The sequence below is a fragment of the Marmota marmota genome, unplaced genomic scaffold (assembly GCF_001458135.2).
Source record: "Marmota marmota marmota unplaced genomic scaffold, marMar, whole genome shotgun sequence".
NCBI classification, from domain to species: Eukaryota; Metazoa; Chordata; class Mammalia; order Rodentia; family Sciuridae; genus Marmota; species Marmota marmota.
Window position 1 is genome coordinate 13,586,315 of NW_026000221.1, and position 10,993 is coordinate 13,597,307.

Consider the following 10,993-nt stretch of genomic DNA (forward strand, 5'->3'; position numbering starts at 1 on the left):
CCCCCCCCGGGGCACACACCTGGGTCAGAGGTGGAGAAGATCGAGCGTCCCCACTCACCGAGCCTGTGGGCTGAGAGCTCTCTGTTCTGTCTGGCTGTCTGTCCAAGGCCGAGTGAGGAGCTCTGCTGACCGCCTCGAGGGCAGCCACACCCAGCCAGCAAGGGAGGCCTGGCCACCGCCCCTCAGGTTTTCCAGCTGGCCCTGGCCCACTTCCCCCCCGGGATGGTTTCCTGTTATTGTTCTTTTGTGAGGGCCAGGCTGCCTGCAGATAGGCAGGCCCCACGGTGGGCCGCTGCTTTGGCCCAGCGAGAGTGTCCCCACAGAGACCTGGCCCTGGCCCCACTCAGGATGCTAAACTCGGAGCCCATATCCAGGCCTCAGCTCTGGACCTCTGAGCCCAGCACCTGCTAAGGGCCGGGCCTGGACCAGCGAACAGATTCCCTCTTTGGGGCCCCAAAGGCAGGGGCTGTCATTCCCATTTACAGCCCCGGAGGCGGAGGCTCTGGATCTGAGCTGCTCGTCTGCCCAGCCAGAGGGAGAGCAGTGATCCAGAAGCCCAGCCGCGGTCCACTTTGCCCAGAGCTGGGTTTCCCATAACTCTGTGACACTGTGGTGACGCCATAGCCTATGTGGTGGGTCCCTGAGGGGACTTCAGAGGTCTCAGGGGTGGGGCAAGTGAGAGACAGAAACCGACAGCAGCTCTGGGCACAGGAGGATCAGGTCGCCTTCCCTCTGGGAGCGGTGCATGTGTGTTTTCGAGTCTGAGGCACCAGTCTGGGTCTATGGGGGCCATTTGGGTCCAGAAATATTAGGTGAAGTCAGGAGTCCTGGCTCTGCTTCTGATATGACTGTGGCCCAGTCATGTTCCTGCAGAGCCTTGATTTCCTCATCTGTACCTTATCTGCCTAATAATTGTGGCCTAAAGGGTCAAAGATAGACAGAGCACCCCAGAACCAAGAGGCTGGAGGAGGTGAGGACCCAAATTCTGTGCATCATGAGAACCGCAGAGGGAGCTTTAAAAACTGGAGAGGCCTGGGCCCGCCCACCCCGGACCCACTGACTTGGAATCTCCCCAGCAGAAACTGGGAACTCTGTCCTTAGAGAGCTGCCCTGGTTTTCAGTGGGGCCCACTAGAGGGCGCCCTGCTCAGGAGCAGTCAGCAATCAGAGATGGGGAAGGGGTTTGAAGAAGCCTTTAGGGAGAAGAGGAGATAAAGATCTCTCCGTGTTGGACAGGTTGAATCAGAGGTGCTGATGGGATACCTGAGTGGAGCTGGGGGGTTGGTACCTGGAGATGGAGTCAGATCTGGTTTGGGGATGAGGCTGGCAAGCCAGAAGTTTATGGCTGAACCCTAAGTCCGTGGGAATGGAGGTGTTACAGGGAAGGAGGCCCAAAGGAGAGGGTCCAGTTAGAGGGAGGCCGTGAAAGCCAGGAGAGGACAGAGGGGTGGTCAGCAGGGTCGGGCTGCAGCAGCAGAGACTTGCTGCTGGATTTGGAAAATGAGGTCACTGACTTTGACAGAGCAGGTTAAACAGAAAAGAGTGAACGAGAGCAGAGTGATTGGAGGGGTGACAGAGGGGGGCCAGGAAGAGGAGTCACAGTGATGATTTCTCTCTTCCCAAGTTTCGCAGTGAACAGGAGCAGGGGCGTGTGTTTGTAAAAGCTTGGTGGCATGTTTGTGTCCTGAGGGAGTGTCCCGCAGACAGGGAAGGCAGACATTACTGGTGTGAGCAGGGCCACCTGCTGGTAGCAGAACAGTCCTTGGGGTGGGCTGAGACCCAGCGTCGTCCATCACAGCGTACGAGATGACAAACAGCGGCTCAGTGGCTCCTTTGCAGCGGGGCTGACCCTGCCTCCTCCGGCCTGCGAGATTCAGGCCTGGCCGGAGCTTTATTCCCTGGTGCCCCTGCCCTGTCCCCCCCTCACGGACTGCCTGCCCTCCTGGCCTACGTGCTCACGGGAACTCGCTGGCCCGGGCACCACTTCCTGCTGCGTCTCAGACTTGGCACTGGTGGCCGAGGGGGACAGGCCCTGTTCTGGCAGCATCTGCCAATTCCCTTTGTCTTCCCAGTCCTTGTGGAAGTTGACTCTGCCCTGAACGCGGCTGTTCCTGTGATCCGTAAACAAGGGAATGGCCGGCCAGGCACGTGCCCTGGGCGTGGGCTCCGGGGTGGGCATCGAGGCCAACAGAGCAGAGGAAGTTCAGACCCCAGGAGGGAAGGCTAGTGCCCCCTTGGTCCCCTGAGGGTCTCATCCCTGATGTCTGGGCACCGCCTGGCCCTGCTCCAGCCCATCCAGAGGAGGCAGGAGGAGGGCCCAGGGGCAGGAAGTGCCAACGGGAGCAAAGGGCAGTGTGGGCCATGGCTGGCAGGAAGCGGGATGGTCTGCAAGACCAGATTAGCAGCCCAAGGAGGAAGCCGGGCTGGGGCTTGGGGTGGAGTGGAAGAATGAGGCAGGGGAAACCCACCGGGCCTCTGCCGGGATGAAGGCTGGCCAGGGAGGGATCCCAGGGTAGAAAACTCCAGACCGGCAGCTCCAGGCCTGATCAGGTCCTCTTGTGGCCAGTCGAGGCCTGCGTGACCTCGGGCAACCACTTTACCTCTCTGAGTTTTTCTCTCATCTTGGTAATGGGAGGAGGAGCTTGGCAGGGCTGTCTGGAGGATCAAAGGGACAGAGGGAATAAACAGAGGTCACAGGTCTTACGTAAGGCCTGTTTCTCTTCAAGCATCTGCCTCAGAATCACTGGGGTGGGCAAAGGGACTCGCCCCAGGCTGATGGAAGCAGAAGGGCAGGTGGAGGAGGCTCCTTAGGTCATGGAGGACCAGGGGAGGCCAGGCCAGGAGTCAGGTGTGCCCCGAGATCTCAGAACCTTTTGGTATGGAATGGAAATTCACAACCCGCCTCGTCTCCAGAGGCCATTTCCTTGCCAGTCCTGCTTTCTTGTCCCTCTACAGCCTTGCAGGTAACACTGGAGCATAGTAGTTGCTCATTCAACAAAGATCGCCTTTCCTTCTGCTCCACAGCATGGGACATCCAGGGTCTGGGCAGGTAGACCTGCGCTCCAGGGCAGGTGGCATGCTGCACCCCCCTTCGTCCCTCCTCCTTTGCTTGCAGAGGGCCCCTCCGCCTCCCCCACTCAGATCTCTCCTCCTCTGTGCTTCCAGAGCACAGGCACCCATCAACTCGCACCTGCTGCCCTCCCCCGTCCCACCTGGGTGGGTCTTGTTTGTGTGCCGGTCCCTGCAGTGTGGACACTGTTTCAATGCGGAATGGAAACTGTGTGCTCCCTAGTTCACGCCTCGCCCACGGTGGGAACATCTGCAACTTCCCTAGGGCTTCCTAGGGGCTGGGGACTCTGTGTCTCTCAGCAGAGAGGGCTCAGGAGGCCCCTCCTCACGCCCACCTGCTCTGCCCACCCTGGCCCTGCGTGCCCCACCTGGAGTCACGCTGTCCCTTCTTACTGTGGCTGGCATGCTTGCAGCCGCTCTGTTTGAAGCACCTACTATGTGCCTCCCTGCCCCAGGCTCTGTACTTATTTCTAAGGCTCACGGTGGGTTATGTATCTGCCCATTTCACAGCATTAAGTAACTAGCTCAGTCAGTGTCCCACTGACCAGTTCAAACCAGGTGCACGTGTGTCTGCTGAGCCTTCTGGAACCCTCTGGATCCAGCCTGGGACTGAGCGGCTCCAGCTTTTGCCTCCCGGCCTGCCCAGGCTGCCCTTGCCCCACAGATGCCCTCCCTCCCATCCTTCCCGTCCCTCCCGCTGTCAGCTGGCCGCCCTCACCCTTCAGTGCCCTTCAGCTCCAACTCACCTCTGCTCCATCAACTTCCTATTCTTTAATGGGCACACCCCCCCCCCGCCCCGCCTCTTGGGTATTTGTGCCACACTACGCCCCTCCCCCACCTGCCCCCCACTGTTCAGTTTCAAATCTCCTTGGGCCCTTCACCCCTTTCTCCTGCAACCATCTTCACAATAGTCTGGGGGTTTCCATTCCAGAAAGGCTGTGTCACCCACCTAACCAGCTCCACTGTGTCTCTCTCTCACTCCGTTTGCTTTTGAGGCACCTACCCTGAGCACCTACTCTGTGCCATCCTGTGCCAGGCTCCGTAGCTTTTCTGCTCAATGCCCACAGTTACCTTGGATTCCGGGAACTGCAGTCCTGATGCCTAAGTATGTTTGTGTCAAGGAACTGAAACTACCCTCAGGCAAAGGTGAGCCCTCAGGACAGGTCGCCCGCTGGCCAGGTGGCCCCTCTGAGCAGGAACGATCACCCCATGATCAAACAGAGGCTGACTCAATGCAGGAGCAGCCATCCCACTGGGAACCCAATCACCCAGGAGTAGTGTCACAGAACCAGTCCTGAGATAATGACCCACCAGGACATGTCTGACCAGGATACCTCCTTTGCCAGCTGTGTAAACCCACAGCCACACAAACCCCCAACCCTTGCTTTTATTCCCCTTCAACACTTTAAAGTTTCTGCCAGTCCCGTGAAGACAGGTCTTTGGTCACTGTACCCCTGTATCTGTTCTTTCCGGCATGGCCAAAGCTCCCTTCCTGCCCTTTGTCTCTGCCCATTTCTTTGATTGGTATATTGGGATGAGTGGCTGAGCCAGGTCCATTGGGACTGCTGGGCCCTCAGCCTTCGCTCCAGGATCCTGGTAATATCCTGAAGAGGGAGCTGAGCCTCAGAGAGGCTGAGTAACTTGCCCAAGGTCACACCGGAATAATAGAATCAGGATTCTCACCCTCACCTCCCTGGTACTCCTGATAAACTGTGATTGTTTGAAGTGCATTTATTTTAAAAATACACTTGATGATACCCAGCTCTATGCAGGGCATGGGGACATAGAGATAATCCAGGTCATATCTTAACCCTTGTCTTCCATTCTAGTGGAAGAGATAGACATGCCCACATGAGCGTGAGCCACATTGGGTGGGGCCAGGCTGGTGACAGAGGTGTGTGACCCATGCTAGGGGTCCCAGAGGAAGAGGCCTGGGTTTCCAAGCTGCTCTGAAATGATGGTCAGGAGCTCACCGAGCACAGATGGGGGAAGGGATCACAGGCAGAGGGACGGGCAGGTCACAGGCACAGAGCGAGACAGCAGGCTGGGCGGAGTGTGGAGGTGCTGGGGTGGGGGGCAGAGAGGGCTGGAGATGGGGCCAGGTGGGGTCGGGCCAGGGAGAGCACAGGCAGGAGGCTGCAAGCCCTGTAGGGGCCCAGGGTCAGCTTGTCCAGGCCACCAGGCCCTCTGTGGCCGCTGGTGTGGATTGTGGTCAGGCCCTGGAACAACGACGCGATGCAGACTGGGGCCGCACAGGACACCAGCTGAGGATGCAGCCAAGGGGCACAGTGTGGCCCCCAGGACCAGGAAGGGGCCCAGAGCAGGAACTGCCTTCCTGACAGAGAACAATGCCTGTCTGCAGCCGGGAGGGAGGGAGGGAGGGGGCAGTGAGCGCTTTCCCAGATGGATCTCACTTTTCCCCACAGCATCCTCTGGCTCTGGCTCTGGGCGCTCAGGGAAGTGGAGCTGCAAATTCTGCCAAGTAGGAGCAGCCAGACCAGGAGGGTCCGGCGTGGTGCCCTGGGGGTGCCCGCTGGGGCACAGCTGCTTCTTCCATTGTGGTCCAATCTTGAACCCATCACAGGTCCTTTGGTGCCTCAGTTTCCCCTGAGTGCCTTCCTCATGGGGATGTTGGAAGGAGAAATTGAGAAGATTCATGTAAAGTGTACAGAACAATTCCTGGTATACAGTAGGTGCTTAATACCCGTTAGTCATGAAAATGGTGCAGTAGAGGTTAACGGCAAGGCTACCTGCCAGTGTGTGAACACACCTGTGTGCAGGCTGTTTGGCGGCCTGGTGGTGACGCCATTGTGTTAGCACATGTATGGACCATATGTGATGTGACCCATATGGGCGTTTTTGGTGCAAGAGTGAGCTGAGGGTGCTGCCAAGCTCAGGGAGGGCCAGGTCTTGGGCAGCTCCTTCCTCTTCCGTGATCTGGAGTCATCTGCCCATGTCACACCACCGACTAAGCCTCTTGTACCCTCATCTCCTGAAGAGGGCAAGGCTTGGCTCAGAGCAGCCCAGCAAACTGGGCAGGGTGGAATGGAAGGGTAGGCCCGGATCTAGGCCTCTGGAAGCTGAAACTTCCTATGTCAGGGCCTCCCAGTCCTTGCACCTTCTGTCAAGGCGTCCTGCAGAACAATGGTGGGGACCTTGCCATTTGTGCAGCAGGAAAGCGGGTCAGGGGCCAGTCCACCTTGATGGGACAAACAGATTCAGCTCTGGCCCCGGGCTCAGCTGTGTACATCAGGTTCCCACCAGGCAAGCCCAGGATGTCTGCCTCTTGCCCGCCTTCTTCTCCAGGCCATTTCCAGACCCATCAGCACACACTGCTCCCGGGGGGCCGGAAGTGGGTCTTTTGAGCAAAAGCTAGGAAGGTTGAGTCAGCTGGTCCTGAGAGGGAAGCTGCTAGGGAGATCCAATCTCGCCGGCTGGTGGAGGTCTCCGGGAACCTCCAGCCTCACCCACCTTCATGCCACGGTGACTGTGAGGGAAACTACAGGCTCTACCAGTCAAAAGAAATCCTTCTATGCTCCTGTGCTAATGCCCCAGATGCAGGCCATCTCTGGGCCTGTGTCTGCATGGAGCTGGCTTAGTCTGCATGTAGTTCTAGCAAGCGTGGTTCTCCAGGGCAGAGGGCACAGTCTGGCATCAGTGAAGGGGAGCCAGGAGCCCTCATGCTGAATTTAGGCCTTGCCACAGGCTGCCAATCAGTTTCCTTCTTTGTGACATGACTGGGACATGCAATAATATCCTGTTGAACTCATAGGCGTCCTGAGAGGCCACATAACAGATCTCTAAGTACTTTGTAAACCCTAAGGCGGCCTCCTCCTCCTCCTCCTCCTCCTCCAGGACTGCACTACTCCAACTGTCACCAAACCCAGGGGTCGAGACCACAGGGAAAGGGGCAGAATTTAAAGCAGGAGAGCAGCCTGGGGTGGGGGCCCAGCATGAGAGAGCCCAGGTGGTGGGAAAGAGCAGGCCAGGTGGTTGCCATCTTGCAGGAACTCAGGCCTCTCGGGGGGCAGGAGCTGGACGTCTTTGGTCTGTGCTGACTTCTCAGAGTCTGGAGCTCTCTCTGACCCTCCTGACCCCCTGGCTATCAGGGTTGCCATCAGGGTTTCCATGCCTTGGGCTGAGACACCACGCCTGAGAACAGCCCTCAGGACAGCCTGCACATCTGGGGAAGTAGCCTCCTGCTCACTCTCTGCTGGGCCAGACACCCACGTGATGGTCCTCATCTGAGCAGGGGTCAGCTGGGGGCCCGGGAGGGTCTGGAGTCTCGCGTTTTCCTGGGTGAACTCTGGGGGTCCAGGGAAGCTTGATGGGGTGGTTTGCTCCTTTCTCTGCCCCAAGGGTCCATCCTGCAGGGTCTTCAGCTCTGTCAGAGGACCCCTGGTGGCCCTCTTTCTTCTGGGTGGGGGGGGGTCATCCATAGCTTCACCCTATCCCAGCTCAATTCTCACCAACCTGCTGCTATTCCTGCCTTGGGGCTGCCATCTCTCTCTCCCTGGGGCAAGATCTAATCTCAGCCTAGTATTCAAGGCCCTGCTGCCCTATGTGGACCCTCTACAATTGCAGGGCCTTGGCACATGCCACCCCTGGACATCTCACACAAATGGAGTCCCTGTGTGTGGCCTTTTGAGTCTGGCTGCCTGCACTTGACATGGCGTATTCAAGGTGGTCCAGGCCGTAGCAGGTGCCAGCACTTCATTCCTTTCTGTGGCTGCGTAACGCCCGGTGTCTGGATGTACCACGTTTTGCTTACCCACTTGCCAGCTGATGGACAATGGAGTTGGGTCTGCTTTTTTTTTTTGCTACACATACAAAGCTGCTCCGCTTTGTATGAACATAACTTGAATTCTCTTGCACATACAGATCCAGGAATGGAATAGCCGGATGCTATGGTAGCTCCAGTGTTTGTCTTTCAGGGGACTGTCAAACTGTTGTCCGAAATAGCAGCACTGTTTGACCATTTTCCTGCACCCTCCTAACATATGTGATTACCTATCCTTTGGAGGATGTTCCTCCGAGTGGGAATGACATCCTATTTTGTTGTGGTTTTGATTTGCATTTCTCACATAACTAATGCTGCTGAACATCTTTTCGTGCTTATGGACCATCTGTGTGTCTTCTTTGGGAAAATACCTGTTCAAATCATTTGTCCATTTTAAATTTTGATTGGATCATTTGCCTGTTTGTTGTTGTGTTTTAAGAATTTTTATATGTCTGGATATAAGCCCCTCAATGAATATATAGTTTGTAAATGTTTTCTCCCAATCTCTGGGCTTTTTTTTCTGGTACTGGGGATTGAACCCAGGGTCGCTTAACCACTGAGTCACATCCACAGCCCTTTTTTGAGACAGGCTCTCACTAAGTTGCTTAGGGCCTTGCTAAGTTGCTGAGGCTATCCTCAAATTTGTGATCCTCCTGTCTCAGCCTCCTAAGTCACTGGGATTACAGGCATGTGCCGTCACACCTAGACTGGGCTGTCTTCTTTACTTTTGTGATGGTGTCTTTGAAATACAAAAGCTTTTAGTTTTAATGAAGTCCAATTTATCTATTTTCAGTCTATTTTGCTTTTGGTATTATGAGGGGAAATAGAACTATCTGTCTTCCATCTCAGGTTCATGGTTGAGGGCCCTATAACAAAAGATAGATTAATAAGAGAAAAGAATTCACTTTGATTTAATATAACTTTAATGTGAAGCAGGAACCTTCAGAAATGAAGACCCCAAGAAACAGGGAAATCTGTGTAATTTATACTTAGGTTTGATGGAGAGTAGACATCTGTGGGGAGCCATGATTGGTCAAGGGAGGTACAGTCTAAAGGCCATAAAATAAAGGGACTTAGCAATGCCTGTGTGTTCAGACACTTTGGGGTCCCTGTGTCTCCAGAGATATGATGTTCTTTTTCTCTGGGATAAGCAGGGGATTTCTCCCCCACATGTTTTTTTATTGGTGCATTAGAGTTGTACATAGTGACAGGATTTGTGGTTACATGTTTGTACATGCACACAATATAACGATATATAATTTGTCCAATATCAGGTGGGAGAAGGTCAGAGAGGGACCTTCCTGCTTCTGCTGATTTCTCAAATGCCAAGACGTTGTATTTGGGATTGTGTGTTCTGAACCTCACCACTATCAAACCTGAGAAGCCTTGGCCTAATCTGAGGGTTGTCCAGATGACGTTGGAGAATTGAAGGACTGAAAAACAAAAAATCCACTCGGCTCCTCCTCATTGGGCAGAAGGCCCAATGGCTTCTGCTTCACTTTTGATGGGTGGCAGTTCACCCATCCCCCTTCTCTCCAGGACAGCTTCCCCAAGTGTGGCTTGATCAGTAGCATTAGCAGATCCTGCAGTCCCACCTGGAGGTGCTGAACCAGCAACTCTGTGGGGAAGCCCAGAGATCTGTGTTATAAAGGTCACCCCGGGTTGTACATCAGAGCCCCAACTCTGCCTGACCATCCCTGAGGATTAGAAGAGGAGAAGTCACATCTAGAGGTTCTGATTTAATTGGCAGGGGTCGGGGCTGGACTTCCCTGTTTGTGCACCCCAGGCTTCAGTCTGTGCTTTAGGAGGCAGGTGTCACCGATTATCAAAATGTGGAGGTGCAGAAGCACTGGGACACTAAAGGATATGCTCAGGAGATACAGCCAGGTAGAGGGAGGAATTCTGCTTTTCCATCTCCCCTTCCTCTCATCCCTTCCTTTGGGTTTAACTAGGAACCACATAGAAGTTTTCTTTGGAAAAGCAAATGGTTCCTGACATCGCCATCTAGTGGCCAGAAGTGAGAACTGACAAGCATCTTCAGGGCACACAAGGGGTCAGAGCCAAAGTGACTATTCAGTTTCTGGAACAGATATTTTTGGGAGACTTGGGTCTAATTTTCAAAAAAGTGTTCTTTAAGAAGAAAAGGGGGATTGTGGAAGGGTTCGTGGTTGAGGGCTGTGGATGGGAGCTCCCTCCTGGCTTTTGGAGTGGCAGGACAGATTGGGTCCCTGTAGGGACAGATGGAGAGTCACCCAGGCAGGACAGCCTAGCTCACCCTCAGGGACTGCCAGACCTTTGTTTGCAACCTTGATTCAGTTGACAGACAGCCTGAGGGAGGCCCTGGCTTTCAGACACCATGGGGAGAGGCATAGAATATTCTGGTTGCTCAGTCCCCCATGTTCTAAGCAGGTCCATTTTTGAGGAAAAGAGTCTTTTCTGGAGGCAGGTGGGGTGAGAAGGAGGGTGTACTCCCTGCTCAGATGGGGGTATAGGAGTGATTGAGGGAGGGGGACAGCCCCTTGGAGCTGGTGCCCAGGGTCTGGATAGGAGCACACAGAGGTGAATTGAAACTGGCTGCTGCTGTCCACCGTGCTGGCTCCTGGGGGCCAGACAAGAGCCCCAGGAAGTGTCTCAGGACTGCTATGCACGGGCTTCTTGCCAGGGCAGGGCATAGGAAAAAAGAAGGCCGTGGAGGAAAGTGGGGGTCACTGGAGATTATGAGTTCAGGGAGCTCCTAGGATAGAACTCTATAAAAATGATCTAGTAGACGGAACCGGTTTAAGGACTTGTGCCTTTGGAAGGTGAGCAGCCGTGTGCAAGTGATCGCCAGAGGGTGCGTTGTCTTTTCACACTGATGCTGTTTTTGCTGAAACAGATGTGTGTCACCCACATCTGACTGCCAACTCCTTATTCCCAGACACATGTGACATCCCAGGGGAGGCAAAAGTCCAAGGAACACAGTTTGGGGAACATTGACACAGAGGGAGGTGTCCATTGGTATGCCACAGGGCTCTGTCCCAGGTCCATCTAGATCAGCGTGACTCAGTCACCAACGGGATCAACGGGCTACACAGAGCCTGCTGGGATGGGGAGCGGATGGGGCAGTGGGATCCAAAGGTTTTGAAAGGGTAAACAAGTGGTTTAG

At 55.0% G+C, this 10,993-nt stretch overlaps 1 protein-coding gene across 2 annotated transcripts in view; it reads right to left on the reverse strand.

Moving 5' to 3' along the window:
* The window catches only part of Cdh5 (cadherin 5), a 35,720-nt gene extending 35,507 nt beyond the window's left edge, over nt 1–213 (reverse strand). Inside the window, exon 1 of one of the 2 annotated variants that reach the window (XM_015488651.2) lies at nt 59–213. The gene's annotated coding sequence lies outside the window, so the exon portion shown is untranslated. Of the gene's footprint in view, nt 1–19 lie in introns of both variants that reach the window. The other variant, XM_015488650.2, reaches the window with a different exon arrangement.
* Between the last annotated feature and the right edge of the window lie 10,780 nt (nt 214–10,993).